A 12,956-nucleotide genomic window follows, 5' to 3' on the forward strand; every position below is an offset into this window, starting at 1 on the left:
TGAAATCTCAAAAACTGCTTGACGAAATCACCAACAAAATCTTATGAACTGTCCCATAAATTTTATTTCTTATGCTCAAATAGTGTAAAACTTTTCAGGTTAAACAAGCCAATGCAGATTGCTATGACTTTACCAGTTGGCGATGACTCTTCTATTTAGAAGGCGGGATGTATATTTTGTGTTGCAGTTTCTTCCCATTCATAAGAAGTAGGAGTGCACCGTCTTTGTATATTTTTAGACCTGATGAGCATTTGATATCACTGCCATAAAACATGTTGTAAAGCTTCCTGTGGCCACAATTTTTGAATTAGTAAAGAGTGCTGTGTTTGCTGTTTGTGGTTGCTGCTGAGAATGGAGATGAAGATTGCAGAATAAAGATTCTTGAATTTGAATTTAAGTCTGTGGTAACCTAAGCCCATCTGTCCGAAGATGGGTGCCCACACTTCATACCCTCCACGTGATGAGAAAAACACGTATACATCTTTCATGTTTTATCATACATTATCATACCACATACAGGCCCGGTTCCAGAATCAAATAACTGCTTCTTAAATTAGTGAGGGTGCTCTAGAGAAGTGCAGATGTAATGTGTAAGCAATGGCTCCACCTTAACAAGAATAGCAGTGTAGAGTAAGTTATTACTTTTACAAATAATTGGAATAGAATTTCAAAAGTCTGCATTGACATTGCTTACTGTGTATCTGTTTTGACGAGCCATACAGTATCAACTGAGTTGTGCTCTTTCTTTCATTTGAGAACCCCCGTAGAACCGGACCTGAGACGCACAAACTGCAAATAGTACTACATTAAACCAACCAACCAAACAAACACACATATTCTTTCCATTAGTGTTGTCGTGAGTCGCTCTCTCGCTGATATACCTGATGATCTTTTTTCTCCATCTGTGCTTTTTAATTGTTGGACTATTTACACGTGCACAGTAGCTGAACATTTTTGACTGTTTTGTTGCATCTGAACCAGGTTAACTGCATTGAGTTTATTTTATTTCCTTTACAGTTGATCACATTAAATTTAAAGTGTTAAATTGACTGCCCTATATTTAATACATAATTTTATTTGCTACATTTCGTAAATAAAAAATTAAAATGGAAAATAACAAAACAAAATCTGAGCTAACCCTAGCTTAAAAAAAGTGAAGGAAATAAAAATATGGAAAAAGTCCAGAAAAAAAGAAAGATACTTATTCTCTAATTTTGTTTTCTAAAGTATACTTTGTTTGGTTGCTCACGACTAGGGTTCAGTTTACTGTAAAAGTGCAAGCACACATACTTTGAAGGCTCACTTCTAGATAAGCAGTGGAAAATATTAACATTCTTGCCAGTTGAACTGAGAAACATGGCAAAAGCTTAACTACAGCAATACAACTAGACATAGCAACAAGTGTCTTTTATTAGCTGGAATATTAAATGTTAACTGAATTTCACTTGAACAGTGAGAAGTTCTCCATTAGTTGCACCATCTGAAAATGAAAATACTTTGAAGCTTTGGCTTCTCTGTATATTTTAGCTTAATTACAGTTAAGAATCATTTCTGTCACAGAAGGTTTGCCTAATATACACACTATTTCACAGTTAATTTGACTTGCTGTTTATGTGCGTGTCTTTGGACTACCCTGTTCAGTATGTGACTTTTTGCTCCGTATTTAGTGTAAGTTATGTCCTTGTGGTAGAACGGCACAAGCTGTTTCCCCTCTGTCTGAGTGTTTTGGCCATGCTTGAGCACTGCTGCTCTGCTTGTTTCTTTAATAATCATTTTAATGAGCTCTTCCTTATGCTATTCCCCTCTGCAGGCAGCTCAATTAATGCCTCGTTCCATATCTCCACATCTCGAGTGCAGAGAGCCCCCCCAGAGTACACCCCTCCCCACACACACACACACACACACACACACTGATCCACAGCACAGACTTCATGCTTTCCTCTCCCGGGGTCAGATAATATGGTGTTTTCTGAAATTATGCCCAATCTAATGTGAGCTCTCCAGGTGAAAGCAGTGTGGTTTGTTTTTCAAAGGTGTCAGGAACATGCTGTTTAAGTGCAGGGAAAATGGGAGTGAAAATGCCACCAGGTGGGTCACAGTGTTTGCAGTAAACAGTTCAAAAAGAGGATTTGAAATGCACTCTGTGCTGTCAGAGCAGATTTCAAATTCTCTTTAGGACTATATTAACTTTTCCACCCATGACACAAAAAAAAAGGATCTTAGTTCACCTAAAGATGAAAAAATTGAAAAATCATTTACTCACCCCCATGTTGTTCCAAACCATAAGACATATTTTCTGAAGAGACTTGATTGCTTTCTATGATGAACAAATTGAATTTATGCTTTTATTCACATATAAACATTGATCAGTGAACATAAACAGAAGCTTAACCATACTTGTTTGACGCGTGAGAACAAACCTCGCTGGTTCATGCGGAAGCTCAAACGTGCTGCGTAACTCACGAGAATGATCCTCATTGGTTCTCACATGTCAAGCAAGCATGCTTGAGCTTCCATTTACAGTATCTGATGAATTAAAATCTAAATTCAAGCTGTTCATCATATAAAGTTCATCGAGTCTCTTCTGAAAATTTGGACTAAACCGCTCAAGTCATATGGATTAGTTTTACGATCTCTTTATGAACTTTTTGAAGCGTCAAAGTGGAAGTTGCATTGTCTGTTAATGGAGGGACAGAAATGTCTCAGATTTCATTAAAATATCTTAATGTTTTTTCGAATATGAATGAAAGTGTTATGGGTTTGGAACGACATGAGGTTGAGTAAATGATGACAGAATTTTCATTTTTGGGGTGAACTATCCCTTTAAAATCTTAAAAGCCTTTTGTAAAAACTTATTTTACTTTGAAATGCCATTTAATTTGAAAGTGTGTACTTGTTTTGAGATTTTGCAGTCAGAATCTCGATCCAATATCCAGCCTTTTCTGGGTTTTTTAGATTTATGGTAAACTGACAATGTTAAATCATTGACATTGAAATAAAAGTTACATTTTAAGACAGTTCTGTCTTCATTTACTCACCCTCAAGTTGTTCCAAACCTGTATAAATTTCTTTGTTCTGCTGTATACAATGGAAGATATTTGGAAGAATGTTTGTAACCAAGCAGATCTCGCCCTAAATGATGACAGAATCTTCACTTTTGGGTAAACTATCCTTTGAAGTACTAAGTGCAAGACGTTTATTGAAGTGGATTATTTTTTGTTTGTGTGGATTAAATGCATACAAATAAAAGTGTTAGACGTCTAATGAAGTCATTTTGATGGAACTGTCCTTCGAGTTAGAGACTCGGTAATGCTTGTTGCCATGGCATCCTTTACCTTCAATCTGTTTGCTTGCATTTCAATGTCAGTTCTATTGATTGGCGCTCTATTGTCTGTGGCCCTGAAAATGGAGGCTGTGCCGTTCTGAGAAAATCATAGACGGATTAAGAGTTTGTGGGCCCTGGGCACAAAAACTGTTTTGACTTTTCTTTTTTCTTTTTTTTTCACTTTCCTTTTGATTGTCCCACACAGCATGTGTTTATGCCATTTTCAGTTTCTCTGTAGATAATATTAACTAAATCAACAAGCTTCTTTGACATGCTAAAGTTCTCCTTCATTCCCAACTTATTGCACAGGAATATCATTTAGTTTTAATAATAATGTAATGTAATGATGTATTTACTGTATGGTTTGATTTAGTTTTATATATTTATTTATTTTTATTTAATTTATATATATTATTTAGTATTTTATTATTCAGCTACATTTTTTTTAAATATAGTTCTCTTCAGTTTGGGGATACTTTCCCCAGATAGTTAAAGTGTATATATATATATATATATATATATATATATATATATATATATATATATATATATATATATATAAGTGCATTTTTACCTTAAGAAGCAATTTTACTGCTTAAGAAGCAATTCTGACTGTTAAAACTACTTTTTGATTAGATTACTATTAACCTACTTGTTTATCACATTGATTTAAATAGGATAATATTGTACCATATTAATTATAAAATAACATGAAGTGCATTAAATATTACATTCCATCAGGGTTTCCCAAACTGGGGTCCATGAAGGAACTAAGGAACTGCAGGGGGTTTGTGAGCTAATAATTAAATAAATAATAAAAAATTAAAATTAAAATAACAAATAATTTTAAAATAAAAAATAAATAAATAATGAAATGTGTTTGAAAGACAGATGCCTTCCAAAGACATGGGAATGGTTAAATGAACTACTGAGTAATTTAAATAATAATTAATGTGTTCATCATTATTTGAATTGATATGCAATGTTGCAATGTTGAGAAATCACTTCTTAAAAGTGAATTTTCTGTAAATCCAGCGGTCAAATGCTTTGGCCTCTCAATTTTCCATGTAATCACCTGACTAGTGACTAGAAGCCTTTCTGAGTATATAAGCAATATGCTTTTTTTTTTATACAAAGGAAATTTTTAAACATTAAAGAACAATTTTGGTAGAATCAATAAATTATGAATGATTTATGGCCATTGTGTGAATAATGTGTAATCATGTAATAAATAAAGTAACTGTAGTCTAATTATGAGTATTTTCAATGTACTGTAATACAATCTATTTACAAGTACTTATAATATTTGGAATCTGATTACGTAATCCAGATTACATTTACAGTAAACAGCATTGTTAATACACATGTACTTCATATACCCGCGTATACTGTTCTATTCAATGTCAGATTATCGCAGTTGGATAATGTCACAATACTGATAGTAAGTTGTCTCTCTCCAAGGCTGTGGTATTTCTGTGGCCATGAGTCAATGCACTAACCGTTTTAGTGCACTGTCCTTTTCCCTGCAAAACCCTGATCACAATATCTCTCCACAGGCTTGAGATAAGAAACTCAGCAATGGTTTGCTATAGTTTTTCCCTATGAAAGTTTTGCCAATCAATTTCTGAGTATATGCAGCCCTGACAGATCCCACATCATTTCTCTGTTTGACTGACAGCCCTTCTCATTTTCTCACGACGCTTGCAACCTGATCATGGACGGTATGTGTGTGAGAATGCTGGGATGCGTTTGTGTGTGTGTGTTTGAGTATTCATGTTCCTTTGTAGATATAAAAAAAAGAAAATTCAATCTTTGAACAGCATATTCCTGTCTGTCTTTGCTAGGCGCTTTCCTTTAAAGTCTATATATTGGGGGTTGAGCTGTGATATCTTGTCCTCTGTAAATCAGTTCTTATGTCAAGGGGCTGTCAATTTAATTCAATCTAAATATGTTTTCTTTTGTGGGCTGTCACATAGGCGATGCTGCACAGAGCACAACTCTCCTCCCCTTTTTAAGACGGTAATGTAATGAGAGACACAAGGCAGATCTGAGGGTTTGCGTGTATCATCAATGTTTTGGTTCACGTGAGCCAAGACTATTGAAGGCTATTGAAAATTGACTGCTTAAAGCAGTCTCTCTCCCTCTTATTGTCACTTCACCCCATTCTCATCTCAACACACACTCACAAAACTAAATTGGTCCACACACACAAGCGCTGAGCAATGATTATTCCTAATGGAGGGCGATTTACCGTTGCAGGGGTGCTAACATTTTTATAATTGACTTCTGATCAGCCGGATGCCGAGCAGCAGAGACAGATGTTGTGGCTCATTTTGGCTTGTTGCGGGGCTTGCCAACCATAATTTGGAACATTCCCTGCACCTGTGCCCTGTCCTCTCCAGGTTACAGATGGGTAACGTGTAACCCAACCCATTCCCAATCACCAATGTCACCAAACTGTAAGCCAACTGTAAAAGTCTTGTTGGTCGGAGTTTTGTGCCATTCACGAGAGAATGCCTTTTAAATTCCAATTCAGAAATCCATGTAACTGTAATTTTTAACTAGAAAAGCAAGGATTTCTCCAGGCAACCATTGAATAGTGGTTTGACAAATCCTTGTATTTTTATTATTTTTTAAAAGTGTATTTAAAAAAAAATCTTGCAGATGATATAATATTAATGAAATAAAAATGCCAGTAAGTGTACTTAAAGTACACTTTCATTAAAATGTGTACTTTTTTGTAATAATGTCAAATTACAAGTCTTACTTTAAAGTACATTTTAAATCATTGTTTTAAAGACCTTGAAAATCAAGTTTTTAATGTTGTTTGTATGTCTGTGTGGCATGGTGTTTTTAATATGCTTTAAGACAAACTACATGCAAATTCATAAGTCAACACCATTGCTTGAGTATTTTCTCCTTAAAACTGCAGTAAACCAAAGACAGTCTCAAACCCGCAGTTTAAAATCGGTGGTGTTTCTGGCGTTCACAAACATCCTTGTAATTAATCATGCCAACGTGCCGACGGGCTTTAGCATATCATTAACTGACCGTGCAAGGGAGTCTCAAAAGAAGGCTATTCCGTAGGGGTGTCACTATTCTCCAAATCCTCGATTCAATTACATTTTCGATTCTAAGGTCACGGTTCAATTCGATTCTCGATTTGTACATTTATTTTTTTTAAAGCACAGGTTGCTATGCCATTTTTCAGACTAGACTTTTATGCAATATAATATCTGATATCTAATATCCAGCAATCTGTAGTCAAGCCAACTAAATGTGCTTGACTACTTGACTACTTGACTAAATGTGCGGCTCAGACCTTCAATAACTTTCTCTTTTACATTATTGTACATGAAGGGAATCACCGTAGCTGTGAGATGCGTTCTACTTGGGATTTCGTAGCTTGGTTCTAATTAAATGCCTAAAAATGAGTTTTCCACCACCGAATAAGGTCACATGTCCGCGGCTTTGAACACTCCTAATGCACGCGTAATTGCATTTGCACGAGTTGAGTTGCTTGGAAGTTCAAAATTCCAAATGAAGACGCAAGAGTAGTTTGTGTAGTTGTTGGTTTAACAGATAAATCTATGTTTTTGTGGCGCCTGCGGAGATGCCCTGCCATGTTAGTCGTGCTGCCAGTGAGAGAATATGGTACACGCATATAGCATAGCTTGCAACCTGTTGTTTTTTTGTCGACAACGTGAACGTTGTCAACATAACTCACTGGAAATCCAAAATACTTTCACACTAGCGACTTCAGTGAAAGAGGAGGGGGTTCGAGTTACTTGGGTAAAGTTGGTTTTATATTCGCACATTCGGCCATCCGTATTCAATAGCCTTGTTAATCACACTACATTGGACATTCAGTGGACATTCACAAGTAAATATGCCATTAAAACAATACTTGCCTATTTTGATCGACTGTGAAAAATGTTGTAAGTTGACAATATCATGTTGCTGCTTAAAATTCGCAAAAATTAATTTATTGCACATTTATTGGAAAGTCTGAATTTATCAGAAGTCCGAATGTGCGAATATAAAACCAACTTTACCCAAGTGTTCGAGTTCTGTCGATGGGTCTCCTGCATCTGCAGTTGCCATGCTATCTTTTGAGTGGCTGTTAGAGGAGGTTGACTCACAGCACTTCAACACATGTTTTTTTCCGCTTGGCAAGCAACCGGACGCGACATGGGGGCTTGGCAGCATCGACGATTCCATTTTTTAATTAGAAGTTTGAGATTGTGACTTAATTTCGGCCGATTTCGATTTAAAATCGAAATCGTGACACCCTTACTATTCCGGTATATTTTTCTGTTGATATGAAAAATCTGGAAGATTTAGCAATATGGTGGGTGTATGATGCATATTACAATGTTATGATGAACTATATGCCTTTCTCTACTGACGTTCTGAGTTGTTCAAAGCATTTCTAAGGATATTGATTGTCAGAAGGCAGCTGTCTGACTCGTGAATGTGAACATGGTTTGTGTAACATTAGCAACACATTATTAGCTGTTTGATAATGTAGTCAAACAAAACGCTAATCATATTAATGACCGTTTTGTGTCCGACATTGTAAAAAGCGATACCATTGTGCAGTGTTTACCTCAGTAAGTTGAGCTTGTGGATCTCATTTGAGTTAGGGTGAGTGAGTAGAGGTGGGGCTAATTATCATATTCATAGATCTATCATCCATGTATATTAAATGAGGCAAGGGTGTACAGTTACATTCAAGCTATTTTAAGGCTTTTTTTGTAATGCGTTGAAATAAACATTGTGATGTGTTGACTAATATACTAAAGTTAAGTACTTGTTTTTTTTATTATAACTGCTGTGTTTTATGTAATGTTACATTTAAAGTAAATATATTTTAAATGTATTGAATTGCAGCTTCATCATAACAAATAATTACAAATACATTTAAATATGACATACAAATTTCTATAGAAATGACATTAAATTTTAGTTTACCATAAATGCTTGTCAGTACACTAACCATATTTCAAAGGCAGAATTATGATATTAAATATAAAGATTATAAGATAAATATAAATACTTATGTCCTAAAAGCACTTATAACTAATTGCAAGTAATATAAATTTAAACTATAATACATTTTCATTTAATAGCAGTTAGGTGTTCGAAATCATTACATTCAGTTTGCACTTCGGTATATTCTTTTAAAATAAAATAAAAAAATACATGTTACTGAAATAATATAAAGTATGCTAAAATATACATCTTTAAGGGCAGTAAAATAATAAAATTATACATCACAGCTGCTAATATATAAAGCTTCTAAAGATAGACTTTAGTTGTAAAGATTTAAACTTTCAGGCTCTTGCTTCATCTGTTCATTCTGTTCATATTAAAAAATGACAATTCTGCATCAGTTACTCACCCTCATATCATCCCAAACCTGTATGATTGGCTTTCTTCTATGAATAAAAGAAGAAAATATATTTTCTTATATCTTCTTTTCCGCAGAAGAAAGTCATAACAACATAAGGGTCAGTAAATGATGACACAATTTTGGGCTGAAATCCTGTGCAAAACAGCCTTTTGTAGTGGTGTTCTAGGACATAATTCACCCATAGAAGTCTAACTGTCTTCACGTTTGTAAGCTAACATTATAAATGCATTGCATATATCATCTCTGATTGATTGAATCTCATTTATTTAAAAACCAGTCCTCCAGAGAATGGCATTAATGGAAGAGATGGAGGTTTGGAATAGATTGAAAGGTGTAGAGGGATAATCTGTTCAGAGCGGCATGGTCTTGGCCTTGTGTTCACACTCCTTCAGCACTGCATGATGGCTTTAGAGCCGATTCCTCCCTAGAGAGGTTTTCGTCTTTAATAACAGCACGATATCCTGTAGAGACCATTAAACAAGTTCATATCTACTGAACCAAAGGTAGGTAGTGAATTACAATGAATAAAGCTATTTTATAACTTCAGGTGATAATCCCTGATTGGGATAGTAGTTGGTAAATGGGACAGAAATTTGGTTTCAAGACAACAGAGCAGATTTTTTGGTGAGTTTCTTTTTTCTTTTTTTTTCCAATGTATTGTTTTCATTGTTTTATTAATTTCGATGCATTTTGATTCATTTATTTTTATTTAAAAGGAAGTATCATTGAAGTACTCTCAGTGAAAAGCAAAAAAATTAAAAATAGTAGTTTGTAATTGTAGTATTTGTGTTTGTGTAACTGGTTCCTTGGGTGTATAAAAATCCCTTATTTCACCAATTAGGTGACCAAGGCACTGCAGGGAAGTTGGATATAAATAATGTACCCGTGTCATGAAGTCAGCCACTGTAACCTTTTTCTAGCTCTTTAAGACGTCATTTTCAATGAAGCTGCATCTCCATCACTTAGCACAGAGTGAGAGAGAGGCTGGTGGGAGGGATTCGAAAGGAGACAGGCGGAATTGCACAGCCTCTTAGAAGGTCAAACCTGGAGATCAGGTCTATCAACTGCCTGCTTGTCATCTGTTGCCTATGAAGGAATAATGAAGGGAAGAAAAGGGAAAGAGCGGAAAACATTGTAGTCCAACTGAAGCAGATGTTAGAAGGACAAAAGTGACAGATATAAAAGAAGGGAGAGAGGAAAGTTACCAGTGCATTGTTTCTCGACTTGGAGCCATTGAATAATAATAATTATCTTTTTTTTTTTTTTTTTTTACTTCTCCTGATCAATTTTTTTAGACATGCACAGCCTATCTGAACATGTAACCCAAAAATTTAGAACACATGCTTGCCCCTTCAATAGTCAAAAGCTGTGCTTGCAATGGAATGCTTATAGAATAAATCGCAATTTAGACAATCTGTTTTTTAGTTTATATGTATAACCCTGATTTGCACTCACAAATTTTATGCATCTTTGCATGCTCTCTACCAGTTCGGTTACATTGCTGTTGGGTGACTTTATGCCACTCCTGGTGCAAAAATTCATGCAGCATGTCTTTGTTACTCCTGGTGTGTGTATAATAGCCTAATTAACCAGGTTTGTTGTTGATGATGTTATATGCAAGATAAAAGGGCATTCGGCCCACTAGTCTTGCTTTTGGCCCAGGTGAGGAAAAGATTAAAAAACTTAAAAGAGTAGGTCTTATCCAGTGCTGATATCCTTGTTTAGAGTTATTTGAGGTAACCTTTTCGAATGAACCTGATAGTGGTTCTTCTGAAGCTTTTTGGCAAAGTGATTTTCGTGAAACATTTTATTCAGCTTGCTTAATTTAGGTAATCTCGTTTAAGGAAAAGAAACAAATTGTGTCTTGCTCCACCCACACCCTAAACAGACCCATATTAGGTAGAACACACAGTACATAGACGTACACCTCTTTACTTATCTTATTACAAGCTTGAGGCTTTAAACCATCATGCAGTTGTGTGGACTTAGAGTTCAAGCAGATTTGAGAGCCATATGGAAATCATAACAATGTGGATCACAATTTTTATCATCACAGTAAACCATATCTCTGACAGGCTGGAATGACTTTAACAAGAGAGGGAATAGAAAATTACCCTTGAAGGTTTTTTTTTTTTTTTTTTTTTAAAGCATAATAATAGCCTTATACATTTCTTTTGAGCTTTGTGGGCACCAGTAATATTCAATTTTACATATCCCACATGGAAAAAACCTATATAAACATATATGTTTCAATATAGGTTTTGATATAGGTTTTTAATATATGTGACATATATAAAATTGGCCATTTTCCTATATTATATGTACATATATGTACATATATGCACACACATATATATGTACACATATATGTACATATATGTACACACATATATACACATATATGTACACATATGTACACATATATGTACATATATGCACACATATATATGTGCATACATATACCTATATAGGTACATATATGCACGTATATATGCACCTATATGTTCACCTATAAGAATTGACCTTGTAAATGTTTCTGGAAAACGTGTAGATATCATAATTAATATATCATGTTAATATATTGCCATAGTTAAATTCCATAACATGCCAATTACATGTGATACCAATTTCACGTGTTCGCACATACATAAGTTCTTGCATAATTTTTTTCGTTAATTCTTAGTTTTTGCCTTGATAATAGAAAATATGAGCTAGGCATCATGTATGACAGTCAAAAATGAGATATGAGCTACAAAATGACCAGATCCTGCCATTAGCTATATAGAAGACATATCTTGTATGTATAGGGCTTATATGTGGATATGAAGAAGCAATACAGGAGACCTATATTTCCTGTATATGCACATATATGCACCTCAATTTTGCCTATATGTGGCATATATACGCATATATGCAGCATATATGTGCATATACACTGCATATAGGTTTCATATATGCGCATATATCCACATATAGGTTCTTTCCATGTGGGATATTAGAAGCTCTTACTACATACCCAAATGACTTTAGCATCATTGATCTTTAACTCAAAACTGATTCTTAGATCTTTCCACATGGCAAACAAATTAATTGGTAATACAATTTGGCTAAGATGAATGTTCAGAAGTCATTACTACAATCTTCAGTGCCACATGATCCTACAGAAATCATTCTGAAATGTTGATTTATTGTTAAAGTAACACTTCTTAAAGGTCCCGTTTTTCGTGGTTTTTTGAAGCTTTGATTGTGTTTATAGTGTGCAATATAACATGTGTTCATGTTTCGCGTGTAAAAAAACATGGCAGTATTTTCCACATAATTTACTTATCTGTATACCGCTGTTTCCACTGTCATAAAAACGGGCTGATGACTTCCTTGTTCTATGAAGTCCCTCCTTCAGAAATACGTAACGAGTTCTGATTGTGCCAGCGGTTCCTGTGTTGTGATTCGACAGCAGCTTAGCGAACCTTGCCCGGAAAGGTCACGCCTCTTACCATAACGTGGAGATGCACGCGCTCAGTGTTATTACTAAACATGTCTTTAATTTTACCCTATCAATTTGAGCCGGAATCAGACCCGGTGATTGGACTGCGGGATGAAAATAACAGCGTTTCGACGACATGGCGACAAACACACTCTACAAACACAACTCTTGTGTATTCCTGTGGGCGGAGGTTAGTCAAAAAACTGTTTTAGTGACGTCATTAAAGAAGGAAGTAGAGGGATGTAGTCCAAACTGGCCGTTCAATGTAGGCGACTTCTGTTAAATAAAATATCTCGCTTGGCATTGAACTTTGAGCTTTAAAATTTTACAGATTTTATTCATACTCTAACAACAACATTACACACTAACTAAAGTTTGAAACATGGGATCACGAAGAACGGGACCTTTAATATTATCAACATTGAAAAGTTTTTTTAAACTGTTTTTCATGATTATTTGATGAATAGAAAGTTCAAAAGAACAGTATTTATTTGAAATAGAAATCTTCTGTGGCATTATAAATGTCTTTACTGTCTTTTCATCAATTTAGTGCATCTCGTTGAATATAAGTAACCTATACTGTAATTTTGCAGATATAATACAGTCTAACATTGTTTTGCCATTCCAATGAAAACATATAGTTTATTATTATTTAATAGTAATGGGTTTTCTTTTGTGTGAGGCATATGAAATCTGTCATGTACGGTACATGTATTTTCCATTAAAGTATG

The 12,956-nt window shown here is 34.8% G+C and overlaps 1 long non-coding RNA gene across 1 annotated transcript in view; it reads left to right on the forward strand.

The window, feature by feature from the left end:
* The window catches only part of LOC125254407, a 62,684-nt gene that overhangs the window by 14,581 nt on the left and 35,147 nt on the right, over positions 1-12,956 (forward strand). The window lies entirely within an intron of this gene.

This window comes from Megalobrama amblycephala, linkage group LG19, assembly GCF_018812025.1.
Source record: "Megalobrama amblycephala isolate DHTTF-2021 linkage group LG19, ASM1881202v1, whole genome shotgun sequence".
Taxonomy (NCBI): domain Eukaryota; kingdom Metazoa; phylum Chordata; class Actinopteri; order Cypriniformes; family Xenocyprididae; genus Megalobrama; species Megalobrama amblycephala.